The sequence below is a fragment of the Sturnira hondurensis genome, unplaced genomic scaffold (genome assembly GCF_014824575.4).
Source record: "Sturnira hondurensis isolate 20B ecotype Veracruz unplaced genomic scaffold, ASM1482457v3 Scaffold0005036, whole genome shotgun sequence".
NCBI classification, from domain to species: Eukaryota; Metazoa; Chordata; class Mammalia; order Chiroptera; family Phyllostomidae; genus Sturnira; species Sturnira hondurensis.
The window spans coordinates 205849-221952 of NW_028077667.1; the positions used below are offsets into that span (position 1 = coordinate 205849).

General features: G+C 39.5%; 1 pseudogene; it reads right to left on the minus strand.

Moving 5' to 3' along the window:
• Positions 1 to 11816: 11816 nt before the first annotated feature.
• Positions 11817 to 12759, minus strand: LOC118987126 (olfactory receptor 145-like; annotated as a pseudogene).
• Positions 12760 to 16104: the final 3345 nt, after the last annotated feature.

The window sequence follows — 16104 nt, forward strand, 5'->3', positions numbered from 1 at the left end:
CACCTTTCACTTTTCTGAGACAACTCCATACTGCTTCCCACAGTGGCCATACAGAAGGTCACTATATGAAAGATTCACACTTTTATTCACTTATTATTCCACACTTCCAGAATTACTACACTTTAAAAAGAATACAGGAATCAAATTATTCCCAGTAACTGTGAAAAATTTCCTTTAATACCTGGTGTTAATTGAATGATGCAATTTTTCCAAAAATTTGCTTTCTTAAATAATGCTATGTATTTTCTCATATAAATGACATGATATATAGTGGGCTTTTTAATAAATTTTTTAATTAATTACTTTATTTTAAAGAGTGGGGAAGAAAAGGAGAAAAAGTGGAAGAAAAACATTAATGTGTGTTTACATCTCATGTGTCCTCTACTGGGGACCTGACCTGAAACCCAGACATGTGCCCTGACTGGGAAATGAACCAGCGACACTTTGATTCACAGGCCCATGCTCAATCCACTCAGCTACACCAGCCAGGTCTATACTGGGCTTTTTAATGCTATGTTCCTAGTATGGGTGTCTTAGCTGTTTTGGTTTTATTTTTTATAGTGGTAGGATCACTTAACATGAGATTTATCCTCTTAACTATTTGTAAGTGTACAGTAGAGTATTGTTAACTTGAAGCTCTGCATCGCACAGCAGATCTCTAGAATTTATTCATCTTGCATAAATGAAGTTTCATATGCACTGAAAAATTAGAGAGGGCATAACATCTTCAAATTTGGGTCAGAGAGAGCGACACCTTCCACCTGGTGGCCTGATGCCTAGATTTCAGGACAATAATCAAGTCACATAAACATCAATGTGTGGTTGCCTCTCCAGTGCCCCCCAATGCAGACCTGGCTCACAACCCAGGTGTGTGCCCTGACTGGGAGTCAAACCAGCAACCCTTTAGTTCATAGTCTGGTGCTCAATGCACTGAGCCACACCAGCCAGTAAAATGACAAGAAACTCACAACTATCAACACCTGAACATTTTGAAAAACTGAACACAAAAGCTAAGCAAACAACTAGAACAGGAAGAGATTCAGAGAAATGGACATCACATGGAGGGTTTCCTGTAGGGGTGGGGAGAGGCAGAATGGGGGAGAAAGGGTAAGGGAATAAGAATTGTAATTGGTAGGCATAAAATAGACAGGGAGAGGTTAAGAATGGTATAGGAAATAGAGAAGTCAAAGAACTTGTATGTACAACCAATAGACATGACCAAAGCAGGTGGGGGGGGGGGCTGGAGGGTTTCGAGGTACATGATGAATAGGACAAAAGAAGGGTAAGTTGGAAAAGCTTCAATAGTATAATCAATAATTTTTTTTTTAAAAAAGAAAGACAAAGTCACATAAATAGGAGCTGAACTCAGGTTAAAAGATGCCTTGAAAATCAGATGTGAAGTCTCATTAGCACTGATTGGCCATGTTTTGAAATATAAGTGCATCTGAATAGGTGTGTTACACTACAACACTGAGGTAAAAAGGGAATCATGGGTAAAAATTCCATAAATAATATAAAAAATAGCGATGACACTATGAATGCAAAGAAGAAAGAACCACCAGTCACTCCTCTTAATTTTGGACAGAAAAGGGGAAGGGAAAAGCAAAGAAAATTCCTAAGGGTAAAAGCAGACTTGCATATGTTTAAATGTACAATAGTCTGTAGGGATAGCTTAAAGATCTAAGAAGAAAGAGGAAAATTTGAGGGAACAAATTCCAAAGAAGATGAAAAGAAGTTGACAGAATTCAACACCTTTTCATGCTTTCAGAATACTTCCTTTTGATTCTGGCAGTGATCGATACTTCTCTAAGATGATGAAAATTATGTACAACTGAAACAAAAAGTCAGCCACTTAATTAGGAAACTCTAGAGACATAAACCAAGATGACTACAGTCTTTCATATTAATAAACAATGTATTAAATGAAGTATTAGAAAGTGCAGTTATAGATGCAAATGGAATAAGAGGTATGCAAATAAGAGAGAAAGAGGTAAAATTATTTTTCATTATAAAATAGTTTATTACATATTTGGAAAACCTGAAAGAATACATGGAAAATATTATAGATATAATATTTACTTTCCCAAGTAAAAATTAGCATATAATTGATACATACAAATACATAATAATATGAAAATACAATGAAAGAGAAAGCTCTTGTTACAGTTGCAAAAGTAAAATAAAATTCCCATGCATGAATGTAATAACAATGTGCTCAAATGGATGAGAAAAAGTATAAACCTCTCCGAAAAGATACTGAAGTTGACCTGCAAAAAAATGAGGAGATGTGCCATAGTTCAAGATTGGAAGTCGCAAGATACAAAGATGTCAATTCTTCTTAAGTTTACTTATAAATTTAAGATGCAATCAATAAATATGCCCTTAAGTTATCTTCTAGAATTAGGCAGATTAATTATAAGGTTTGGGTTAAACATGAATAGACAGGAAAATCATAAAAAAGAACAACATGTGGTAAGTTACCTTCAAGATATGAAATATTATAAAGTTTCTGTAAACCTAGAAATGTGGTATTGGGTTATGAATAGACTGACAGAGCATAGCATGCAATGGGGAAAAAAATACCCCAGGTGCCTAGGAAACTTTGTATAGAATGAAGGCAACTGCTCAAAACCATGGGAAAAAGATGTTCTCTTTATACATGGCAATGAAACCACACGATGGTCTTCTGGGGAAATATATAGTTGGATCCATTCTTCACATCATACACTGGTAAAATTTCTAAAATGACCAGATATTCAAGTTAAGAATAAATAAATAAAACTATGCAATCACATTATGATAAAAATGAGTGACTTTCTTTATAACCTAAAAGGAAAGAAAATATTTCTAACTATCATTAAAATACCAGAAACAATAAAAGATTAATACATTTAATTTAAAAAATTTTATCATAAGAACAGTCAAAAGCCAAATCACAAATTAGAGGAAAACATGCAACTTATACCTCAAACAGAAAGCTGTTATACCCAATATATAGTCCTCCTAAAAACTGAGAGGGCCAAAATCCAGCAGAAACATGAGGAAAAAGTATGAAGAGATAGTCCATAAAAGAAGTAATAAGACCAACAGTCATTAAATACATGAGACCACCGCCCATGTTTCTTAAAATTAAAGAAATGCAAATTATAACAATATTGAAACACTGCTTCTCACCCATAAGGATGGAAATTGTTAAAATTCTGAAACTATGCCATGCTGAAGAGACTGTAACAAAGTACACACTCCCATTTATTACTGAGGTAGAAGAAAAATGTCAATTCCTCCTTCTCTAACAAAAAATTCACCATCAATACAATCCCAATCAAAATCGCAGCAGGTTCTTTTTCAGGAATTTACAAGCCGCGTCTAGAATTCATATGGAAATTCACAGGTCCTAAAGGAGCCAAGAAACTTTGAAGGAAGTGAATAAAATTCAGGACTTGTACTACCTGATTTCAAAAATTATTATAAAGCTATGTTATCAAAACTGTATGTTACTGACAACAAGATAGACAAATAGATAAAAACAAACACACACAAATAGAATCCACCGATTTTTAACAAAGGTAAAAGAACAATTACTGTACATTTATGAGCATACATACACATACCCCAAAACCTCACTTTGATCCAATACAAAACTTAAACCATAAAACTTCCACATTGTTCTTCTGGCCTCAGCAAGAAGAGTAAAGAATTTCTCAATTAGGATACAGCACTGACTATGAAAGGCAAAGTTGATAAATCAACTGAACAGTTATTCAAATTTCCCTACATCCTACTCAAATGGACTTTCCTAAGGAACAGCCCTCTAAATCAAAATATTTTCCCCAGTACTTTATTTGTCATTGTTTCTGAAAGAAATTTTACCAATAATAGTGAGATCAGACAAAAATTGTTCTTTTGATTTTTAATATAAAGCCCTATTTCCCATTTCTTAATATGGTGGCTTTATGAGCTTATACGGAGATCACTATTTCCTACCCATATGCTTCTATTATTAGAATATCGAGGCTATCTTCAATGCCTGAAAATTCCATAGCAATTGCCTCTCCTAATAAGCAGCAGCTTGGTGCTACCTGGCAGGTGAACATGCACCCGGGGCCATCTGGTGCTCTGTTACATCCTCTAGACCAGTGTTATCCAATGGAAATGTAATGCGAGCCACCTATAAATTCTAAATTTCCTAGTAGATACCTTAAAAATAAACAGATACATTCATTTTAACGACATATTTTATTTAACACAATATATTCAAAATGTTATCATTTCAACAAGTAAAAAAGTACCCATGAGATTGTTTTTCATATTCTTCAGAGATTGGGTATGTATATCACACTTACTTTGCCCACTTACAGTATGTCTCAATTTGGATGACCACATCTCAGTTGCTCAATTCCCTACATGACTAGTGACTACCAGATCAGATAGCACAGCTCCCAGGACCTTGGACCACAGCCAAGATAACCCTTGAAATGAGACTCTGGTACTGCCTGCCCTCTGCAGCCGTGGACCAAGTTTTCTGTGACTTGGGTCCTTTCATGCAGTGCTGTTGGGAAGCAGAAGCCAGTTGCCCTAGACCTTCCACCTTTGGTCAGTCCTGGTCAGAACAGGAAGATGAGGCTGTGTTGCCCTGAGTCTGTAGCAGGAATGGCTGTGGAAATGCTATGCCAAAATACTACTGGAGTAATAAGGTAAAGTTATTAACTAAATGCAAGAAATTAGGAACATTTGTCGACCTGTAACTACGCTAGTGGCACTGTTGTAAGTGGTCTGGGGCATTTTGATTAAACCCATTGAACAGGTGAGGACACTGGGCACAACCCCAGTCCTTCTAATTGACAGCAGAAGTGGAACTCAGGGTGTCTGGCTCCAGGGTTTGGGCTTCTCACCCTAACCAGTCTGCTGCAGCACAGACCACATAAGGCAGGCACTGACCCTCCTTCTGACTGCAGTCACAGTGCTGAACTCTGTTGGCTCCCACCCATTTCTCTCATGGAGATTCAGATGGCCCTGGTGACAAGAAGAGGATACCTCAGAGCTCAGACTGCTCTGCTTCTGCCTCTCTCCTTTAAAATTCAAAGCCTTTAGTTTGCCTTGGTTCTCTTGTTGAGCTGAAGAACATGGTCTCTGTCCTCCTTTGTCGCGATCCTCCAGTCCAGCTTCTAGGGATGGGAGAGCACGTTTATAAGGTCCATACAGTGTTATTCTTGATTAGGGACCACAGTGACCTAGATCCAGGGGCTCTCTCAGGATCCTTGCTCCCTACAGAAGAAGAAATGTTTGTTTATGCCCTTGAGGTGCCTGACAGGGCTGTAATGGCATTTCCTTTCATTCAGGTTGCACCTTTCTAAGTACAATTAAGAACAAAGCACTATGGGGAAAATAAATCTTGTATTTTGTACATTTATTAAGCACTTACTGTGTACCAGACACAGTATCTGAGTTAGCACCCTCAACTGAAGAATCCAAAGTAATGCATAAATAATTTTACCGTGTTTATTTCTCCAAAAACCTCGTAGGTTTTCCTATTAATCTCCACTTTAAAAGTGAGGAGGACACATAGCTTGTAGATTCAAGAACCTTGCTGATCTCCTTAAGCAAACATGGGTCCTTAATGTGTGTTATCTACAGCAACCTTGTGTGTCCAGGTAGAAGTTTTGGCTAGTATAAACTGAACATTCTGTCAAATTGCCTCCAAAAAATTTTATTTATATAAGAAGAAATAAAATTTTGTATATCAACTTGCAGTCTACTCTCCTTACCCGGGTCTTGAATATATTGAGAATGAAAGATTTTTGTAGCTGGTGGATTAGATAGGTTTTCATACTGTGTTATGGCAGGTCCTCTCAGGGAAGTTAGGAGATCAAAACACAAAGGCAAAACCCATCTTCCTCCAGGCGAGTGCAACTACAGCAACTTCACCCAGGCCTGTATGTGTGTCTGAGTGTTACACATACCACAGTGAGGACTTGTTCTCCCCTGGCTAAGGCTCAGCAGTGATGGTGCCTCAACTTTTTATTTAGTCTGTTTACACTGAGAATTGTCCACTGCCCAGAGTAATCTAATGGATCACCATGGCTGTTGTCAATTTCATTAAACAAAAGAAGGAAAATAACTCATTAAAATGAAATTAAAATAAGCTGTACTTGATAACCAAGTGCAAAGAAGACTATGTGGGTTCTCTGAAAGCTCTAGGGGGATTTTTGGATTCAGAGAGTTTCCATCACCAACTCGTTTCCTAGTTCACCATAAGCAGTGCTCGTGTAAAGCCACGTTACCTGATGACTTGTTGCAAACAAGAAGAGAACAAAAAAAGCTACTTTGTCTTTCCATCTGTGCAGTACTGTTGCCTTTCTAAAACTTGAATCTTTGGAAAATGGCTTCCTTCTTTATTTCTAATTTAAACTACATGTTACACAAGCCATATAATTGGGTATGTGAAGTATTACATGCAATAAAACCTTTGCATATATGTCTCACATATATGCATTATGTCTCAGCTTTATGGTAGATAATCAGAGTTGCACAAGTATGTTACCAAACCAATCCATACAGATCACAGTATTCTCAGATTTAATAAAAAGCACCCACCTGGCCAGAGAACTGAGGAGATGGCAGGTGAGAGGCCTTCATGTGAAAAGAACTTCAATGAGCTTCTGAAGGACCTTGTTCACTCCCATGTCTTGAATTACCCTCTAATGATTCCTTTCAAATCTCTACTTCTATCCACATCTGACCACCCAGAAGACAACTAAAATTCCACACATTACAAAATTATACCACTTCCTTTTTTCAAAAATTTTCTCCTCCTATATTCCCTCCACTAATAAAGGACACATTTCCCACTTTATCGGTAAAAAGTCAAATTGATTCTAACTGAAGAAGTCATGCTGCTGGTACAACCACTATGGAAAACAGTATGGAATTTTCTAAGAAAACTAAAAATGAACGTGCCTTTTGACCCAGCAATTCCACTATTAGGAGTATATCCTAAGAACCCTGAAACACCAATCCAAAAGAACCTATGCACCCCGATGTTCATAGCAGCACAATTTACAATAGCCAAGAGTTGGAAGCAACCTAGATGCCCATCGGTAAATTACTGGATCATAAAGCTATGGTACATTTACACAATGGAATTCGATGCTGCAGAAAGGAAGAAGGAGCTCCTACCCTTTACAACATCATGGATGGAACTGGAAAGCATTATGCTGAGCGAAATAAGCCAGACAGTGAAAGACAAATACCATATGATGTCACCCTTAACAGGAATCTAAACAACAACAAAAAAACAATCAAGCAAAATATGACCAATGACACTCAAATATGGAACAGGCTGACAGGATCCAGAGGGGAGAGGGGAGAAAATCATAAAGGAAAAGGGGATGGACTCACATGAACATGTATAAAGGACACATGGACAATAACTAAGGTGGGGGGAATAAATGGGAGGGAAGTGGGAGCACTGGGGAGGCAGGGCTGGGAACATAAGACAGCAAACTGTACTTGAACAAGAATTAAATACAAATAAAAATTAAAAAAGAAAAAAAGAGAAGTCATGCCTTCTCCCTGAAAAAATAGTTCACAAAAGCTAATTCCCTAACAGGTCAATTTATTAATTGTTGTTAGATATGTATTTATTGTCATTTTAGTAGTCATATTTTTAATCTTTTTTCCTTCTTTCTTCTTAAAGAAGACCCTTTAATTATTCTTGTAATAGTGGTTTGGTGGTGATAAAATCTTTTAGTATTTTCTCATCTGGGAAGCTCTTTATTTCTTTAGATTCTTTTTAAAATATGTATATTTTATTGATTATGCTATCACAGTTGTTCCAATTTTTTCTCTCCTTTATTCTGATACACCCTGTATTTCCCTCTCACCATCATTCCTCCACCTTAGTTTATATTCAGCATTGTATATTTAAGTTCTTTGGCTTCTCCATTTCCCATACTATTTTTAACCTCCCCTGTCTATTTTGTTGTGGTGGAGGATGAGCACAAGTCCCCCTGTCCACCACAGATGAAAATAATACGACCAAGACATGATCTGCTTGGGGAGCACAGGTGGTCAATCTCTCAAAGGAGAAAGACCAAGAGCCCCTTCCTCAATGGCTTTTATTAGGTTCCTAACACACAGGAATACAGGCAAAGCTCATCAATTAATATCAGGTGGCAAGGATCAAATACCAGATAACATTTCAAAGAAATCTGAGGGATTAATCTGAGTCAGGGTGGGTCAGGTAAGGGGGTTGCAAAAAATTTGACAGACATACTCATTTCCTGCTCAGACCCATATTATATGAAGAAAAGCACTTTTAGGAATGCAGGCTTCACAAGACTTTAGGAATTCTTTCTTATGGCGGATGACCCCGGAAACCACTCTAGCTGGCAGAGGGCTGCACCACCTTCCCCATCATAGGTTTTTAGGCATAAGTGGGTGAGAGCCAGGAAGTGCTTCTCCCAGACAGAAATGGGGACACAGACTATGTCAGAATAGCTGGGGCGTGAGGGTCCATCATTCCCTCTTTGCTGCAGCCCCCCCAAGTCCTTCATTGAGGGCATCCCGAGTGATCATGTCTGGCTTAGGTTGCCCCCCCCTCTGAGGGGTTGTACCCATCATTGACTTACCAACCAAGCATTGGAGGCCAGAGATGGATGAGGCAGAAGCAGTGCTCCTGCCAGAAAGATAAGCTTTGTCTCCTCAGTGGCTCACAGTCTGAAGGTCACTCACTCAGCCTTATCCATGGGGGTCGGTTACAACTCCTGAAACCAGGCAGGGGTTCCCAACATCTCCGCCTCCTTTTTTTGTTAAATCAACTGAAGCCATTAGGACTTTGAAACCTACTACTTGCTGTTTTTTAATGTGATCACGAGAAAAACACTTTCATATACATTGTAAAGCACAAATAAGAATTAAAACAAGGAGGGACCCAACGGCTGCTATAACCCAAACTTGCAAATTCACTCCATCACACCATTTCTTAGTGTTTATCCACTATAGATTATTGTTCACAGTATGGAACACCTTTTGTTCAGTTAGACATTTGATGTCCCTGAGCTACTGGTGGAGTTCAAGCTGGAGTTGATGAATTTGTACTTTAAGGTTGGTAGAAAACATTTTCCGTAGGTGATGACAAATATCTGCCCAGGAATGCTGACTGGAATTCTACCTTAATGGAGTGACACACAGTTTTAAAAACCCAGGACTACAAGTAAGCTGTTGCCTTAAGGTGAGAGCATCCTGTAGCTCTCCAAGCCAGACAATGGCCGATTCTCTGGCAGAGAGCAGAGTAAGAATTTCCTGATAAATTTGGCTTTGTTGAATCATTTACTGAGTAGTATTAGTGAGAAGAACATCAACCACTTGCGCAGTTTGAATGGATTCCCTAAGGGTTACAGATGCAGTAGTCATGACCCCTATTATTCAAATAGAAGAAACTATGGAGGAAATAAGCATGCCTATGAATTGGCGGGTTCTGACATAGGTGAGGGCCTTACTGAGAGCACTTAATCCTCCTGGATCAGCCCACTCTGGGGTAAGGTTAATAGGAACCCAGGCCTGGGCCTGTTGGCAAATGACAAATATGGTGGTGAGATTCAATTCAGTGATATTTGCACGTGTTAAACAGCTGGTATATATAGTGCCAGGAGTAGTGGGGAAAGTATATACAGTAGAGGTCTCATTATACACAAGTCGAGGTGCACCAGGGATGGCTAAAAACAGATAAGCATGAGAAGTACACAAGTAACCCAGGTACATGTAATATTCCAAATGTTAAGGTAACCAAAGGCATTGTCTTTCTTTCAGAAGAGTTGAAATTGTCCTGTCTGACGGTCATCCAACAAAAGGGAGCTCCATCTTCCAAGTAGAAGTATGCCTTGGGCTACTATGAGTAAGACCATTTATTCTGAGAATAGGGGCTCCTGCCTGTCCTCTATGCCAACTAAGTTTATTATACACTGTGAGGGGCATAGGGTTTATAATTGCCCAGCCTACTATGGCATAAGTCTTCCACTTTGCACCCCAGTTTTCTACTACTAGAGGGCTGCTAATGATATCTATTAATGATGGTGTTTGTTCACAGCATAGTTTCCATGTGACTGGCTTGGTTGATACACCATCTATTTGACATAAAGGAAGATATGGTGGTTTGGTACTAGCTCCTTGCCTTTCTCCTATAAATCCTATTGGTCCAGCTAAGGAAAGATTTACAGCAGGCAGAGACTGCTGAGTGGTATAATTAGTTATTGCATGAGCATACCACTTAAACATAATAGGCATGCAGAGGGTATTTGTTAACGAAGAAAAGCAGTCAGGCAAATGGTTAGAGACATATACAGTGCCTTCCAGAGTGGACAACCAATGATGCTTTTCCTCAAATGTCCATCCAGAGAAAGCCAGATGCCTCTGGTCCACTGAGTATCATTACTAGGTAAAGGGAGGTTCAGGGTTCCACCAAGTATGGAGGTTAAACATAGGTGGGTCTATAACCTAGCTCCAATATATATGTTCAGTTTAAGAGGCTAAACCTAGCTCTCCAAGACAGGTGAGCAGGCCCAAGATTAGGGCTACCTTGGTGAAGTTTGAAAGAGCAACTGAAAAATAAGCTAGGAACCTGTTCTTTGGAGCATCCCTGACTCACACTTGTTGGATAATCTGCTGTGCTCTTGTCTTAAGGGTTTTTAGGTCACCCCAAATTCCTCCCTGAGGTTGATCTGGGGAGTTGCTCCTATGAGTCTGTGTTTTCTAGTGGTGGGATGCTTCTGTCATGGTCCTTGGGGACATCTGCTTCATCTGTTCCTTCAGCCAGTCTGCTTTCTCTTTGAGCTGTCTAATCCTGATGAGCTGCCACATCTGTTGCTGTGGTGGGTCTGGTATGGTACAGTTTCACTGTTTTTGCTGGGAGCCACAGTGGTGGACCTGAGGGAAGTGAAACACAAGCATATCCTCTTCCCCATGTTACTAGCTCAACCGGGTCTTCCCAATTTCCTTCCCCTAATAAGTCTTTGTATAAGACCAGAGGGTATGGGCCTGTATGCCTGTTTTGTATAAAGTGTTTGTCTATGGGTGACTTCAGATTATCATCACAAATCAAGAAATTGTGACATAAAGAACTATAAAGTTATATATTGCTAGCCTAGTTAAATTTCTGGGGGATGTTTCTTGATTCCCCCTTTTTTTGTGGGAAACCTAACACACTACCCACTTTGGGTCTGCCTTCAGTAGAACCAATGAGTAAAACGCTAGAAAGAATGAAGGCATAAGAGAGAAAAATGGTCACAATTTACACACTACATTTTCCATCATCTACTCAACAAAATTTTCACCTCCTATTCTCTTGCAAAATGTGATGTATTTAAATTATGTTGTTCAAGTAGCATGAAATTACTATCGATCCATTTTTAATTTAGATGTACTAGGTAAACTAACATGTGAAATGACATCCTCCAAGAAAGAAATGAAGCAAGAAAACATGGCATAAAGGAAACCAAACTGAATTGAGATTCAAGCTGGAATTTCAGTCCTGGTTCTGCCAGGAGGTAGTTTTTACATTTTTGGACTAGATGAAATGATTCTGATACCCCATTCAATATTGCATATGGTGTGATTCCCAAGACTATTATAATAAAATATAAAAGGAAAGGTTGAGGTTTGGTGATAGAGAATAAATCCATTTGGAAAAGAGTTAAAATTTCCCTTAAATATAGAATATGAAAGCACGATGGTTGAATTTCTTATTGATGATGATGATAAAATAATAATAACACTCTAATTTAAAAATTCTCATTCATTTTCTCAATTTACAATTCCTGTCAAGAGAAAGTTATTCTTCCCAAGGTTTTGTTCATGGTTAATTTGACATCCTTGTTCCTCAGGCTTTAGATTAGTGGATTCACCATGGGCACCACAATGGTATAGAACAGAGTGCAGACTTTGTCCTTGTCGAGGGGTAAAATAGAAGGTGGTTTAAGGTACACAAAAGCTCCTGAGCCAAAGTAAAGGAAACTGCAATTATGTGAGAACTGCAGGTACTAAAAGCTTTGGGTCTGCCTTCAGTAGAACCAATGAGTAAAATGCTAGAAAGAATGAAGGCATAAGAGAGAAAAATGGTCACAATTGGCACCCCAATGTCAATGGCCACAACAGTAAAGAACCCCAGAGTATTCATGTAGGAGCTATTGCAGGAGAGCTCAAGGAGGGGAGGAAGTCACACATATAATGATTGAGAAGGTTTTCTGCACAAAAAGTCAGAAACAGCATGTTCACTAAATAACCTAAGGACCCCAAAACACTAATTCCGTAGACACCCAGCAAAAGAAATAAACACACCTGAGGAGACATGGTGAGTGTGTACAACAGTGGTTTACAGATGGCCACATAGCGGTCATATGCCATTGCTGACAGGATGAAGCATTCAGAAAAAACAAGGAAATGGAAGAAAAACAGCTGAGTCATACACCCTGTGTCGGAGATGATGTTCTTCTTTAAGACAAAACTCATCAGCATTTCGGGGGTGATGGCAGAGGTGTAACTGATGTCAATAAATGACAAGTGGAAGAGGAAAAAGTACATGGGGGTGTGCAGGTGAGAGTTCAGCCCAATCAGTATTATCAAGCCCAGGTTCCCTACCATGGTGACCACATAGAAGCCCAAAAACAGGAAGAAGAGAGGGAGCTGGAGTCCTGGCTGGTCTGTTAAACCTGGGAGGATAAACTCTGTCACAGAGGAGGTGTTATCTGAAGCCATACTCCTCTGGGACAGTCTGTAAGGGAAAAAGAAAAGACTTGTTCACACACAGAGAGAAAAACAACTCACTCCTGAGAGTGGTGTTTGAACAGGAAAGTGTGGAACTTAGAGTTGAGATGGCATCTCCTCGTTCCTGCATCTCTGTTCTTGTGGTCGCCAGGTGGCTTCAACCATCCTAGTAACTGTTGGTGTGTGAAATTTGCCTCCAGAGTAGGGGCTCATTCAAGTGAGGAGAAAGTCCTCAAAGTTCAGCTGGGATGACTCTGCAACCTTGCAGTGAAACCACTGCATATGGGCCTGTGTGTGTGTGTGTGTGTCTTAATGTGTACACATACAGCAGTGAGGACTTGCTGTATTTTGTTGTTGGTGTACAAGAAAGCCATCAATTTCTGAATATTCACCTTGAATCCCACTAATTTTTCAAATTCACTGAAAGGGTCAGGTAGTTTTTGGGTGGAGAGTATAGGGTTTTCTATGTACACTATTATGTTATCCACAATAATGACGGTTTTACATCCTCCTTTCAAATGTGGATGCCTTTTAGTCCGTTTTCTTGTCTGAACACTGTGGCTAGAACTTCCAGTACTATGTTGAGTAGGAGTGGTATAAGTGGACACCCTTGTCTTGTTGCTGATCTTAAGGACAAAGCTCTATTTCTTTCCCATTGGGTATAATGTTGGCTGTAGGTTTCTTGTATGTGGCTTTTATTATGTTGAGGTATCCATCCTCTAGTCCCAATTTGCTCAGTGTTTTTCTGATAAATTGATGCTGGATTTTATCAAAAGCCTTTTCACTGTCTATTGATCTGATCATGTGATTTTCTCCTTCATTTTGTTTATATGGAGTATTATGTTTATTGATTTGTGAATGTTTTACCATCCTTGCATCCCTGGGATGAATCCCACATGACCCTGGTGAATAATCTTTTGAATGTATTTCTGAACTCAGACATGCAGTGTATCGTTGAGGATTTAAGTATCTATGTTCATCAGTGATATTGCCTGTAGTTTTGTTTCTTTGTTGAGTCTTTTCCTGGTTTTGGAATTAGAATGATACTGGCCTCATAAAAAGAGTTTGGGAGTTTTGCCTCATCTTGAATTTTTTTGAGTAGTTTGAGAAGTGAGATTTATTTCTTCTTTGAATGTTTGGTAAAATTCAATTGTGAAGCCCAGTGGTCCAGGGCTTTGTGTGCCAGGAGTTATTTGATTACTGCTTCAATTCCACTAGGTGTTATCAGTCTGTTCAGGCTTTGTGCTTCTTCTTGATCCAGTTTTGGAAGATTGTATGTTTCAAGAAATGTCTCCATTTCACCCAGGTTGTCCCATTTCTTGGCATGTAGTTGTTCATAGTAATTTCTTACAATCTTTTGTATTTCTGTGGTATGGGCTGTAACTTCTCCTCTTTCATTTCTGATTTTATTTATTTGGGTCCTCTCTCTTTTTCTTGGTGGGTCTGGTTAAAAGCTTGTCAATTTTACATGCCTTTTCAAAGAACCCGATCCTGGGTCTACTGATACTTTGAATTGTTCTTTCAGTCTGTGTGTACTTTAATTCTGCCCTGATCTTGATTATTTCCTTCCTACTCTTTTCTCTGGCCTTTGTCTGTGATTGTTCCTCTATTTCTTGTAGATGTAGGCTTAGGTGGTTTATTTGAGATTATTCTATCTTCTGTATATAGAACATTAACTAATTTTTCAATATGAAGCAAACCTTATGTTCCTAGGGTCAAACTCTACTTCAAAATCATTTAAAACTACTTTTGTGTTCTGTTGGATTTTTTTGGCCAGTTTTCCCAGTCAAATTTTTGCATGTAAATTCATGAAGGATATTGGTATATATATTTTTTCCAGTAACATTTTTGTCTTTTTTAGGTTATCAGCAGCAGTACAATTTCCCCTGGTGAGCCAAGATTTCAGTCACTAATAGTCGCATCAGCAGACTTATTTCTAGACCCAGGCAACCCATTAGTGCTGCTGAGCACCGACCATCAAGATGCTATGAGCCTGAGAGATTGGGACACAAGGGTGACTTTTGCACAGCTGTTTTTTCAGTGGCTCCTTCTCCATTTCTAGACTCACTGGGCCTGAAGTCAAAGCAAGATGTGACAGTTACAGTGTACTCTGTAGTTCAGAAAGCCCCTTCACACACACCATGTGCTAATTAATTCTCACCAAGGGGTAAGTTTCTATTACGTTTTTCATTTTAAAGATAATAAAGTTGAAGTATGTACGAGTCACCCATAGTCACATAGTAAGAAATGCACTTTTAACAAAGTTTAACAGGTCACATAGGAAGAAATGCATGGAACCCAATCAAAAAAAGAAAAAAGGAAGCATCTTTGGTGGACCTGTCCAGCAGAGCCTGCCTTTGGTGCCTGACAGCGAGAATGAATGCACAGGCATCCACATTCCTGTGGAGAAAAAGGGAACGGCACAACTTCTCTCTCAAGGGGAGAGTGCATATGAATCCCTCAGCCACCCTCTCAAGAGGGGAGCACTTCCACCCTTGCCAAGATAGGATTATATTGTTTTCCTGGGGTCTTACATCAGAGAAAGATTTATTATCTATTACACAGAAGATTATTGTCTACATTTTAGGTACAATCAAGAAAATGAAAATTGTCCCGGCTGGTGTGGCTCAGTGAATTGAGCGCGGGCCTGCGAACCAGACGATAGTGGTTCGATTCCCGGTCAGGGCGCATGCCAGGTTTGCATGCCAGTTCCCAGCGGGGAACGCGTGAGAGGCAACCACACATTGATGTTTCCCTCCCTCTCTCCTTCCCTTCCCCTCTAAAGATAAATAAATAAAATTTTAAAAAAAGAAAGGAAATGAAAATAACGTGCAGAGGGAAATGGCCATGAGCTGATTAGCTATGACCTTGGGAAAATTCACACAGGCTTTGGAATTAGCTTGAAGATAGACAATACACATTTGTTGTTTTAGACCAGGTTGATGGAGTTTCAGCAAGAGCAAGCCATTACAATATGTATGCATTTTCTAGGCCTGATTCCCATGGGAAAACTCAGTTTGAGTTTTATATGAAACTCAGATGGCTTTTCCTTGGTGGGAGCAGAGTTCAGTAGCTGTGACAAACTCACTGGAATGGCCCTCAAGGCCGAGACCAGGGCTGCCCAGTCACACATAAATGCTGCCCCTGCCCTGGTGTGCTGACTTCCTGCTCACTTCTGCTTCCTGGACCCCAATGCCCAACTCCTGCCTAGCCCTGAGACACCTTCCCCATGTGCAGGTGGGCTCTGCCTGGCGGGTTTGCAGCCTGCCCAGCTCCAGGCTCCGTGGAGAAGGGAAAGAACAGCCAGGAACTGCATGGCAGGCTGGCTGGGCATCTCCCCCGAGG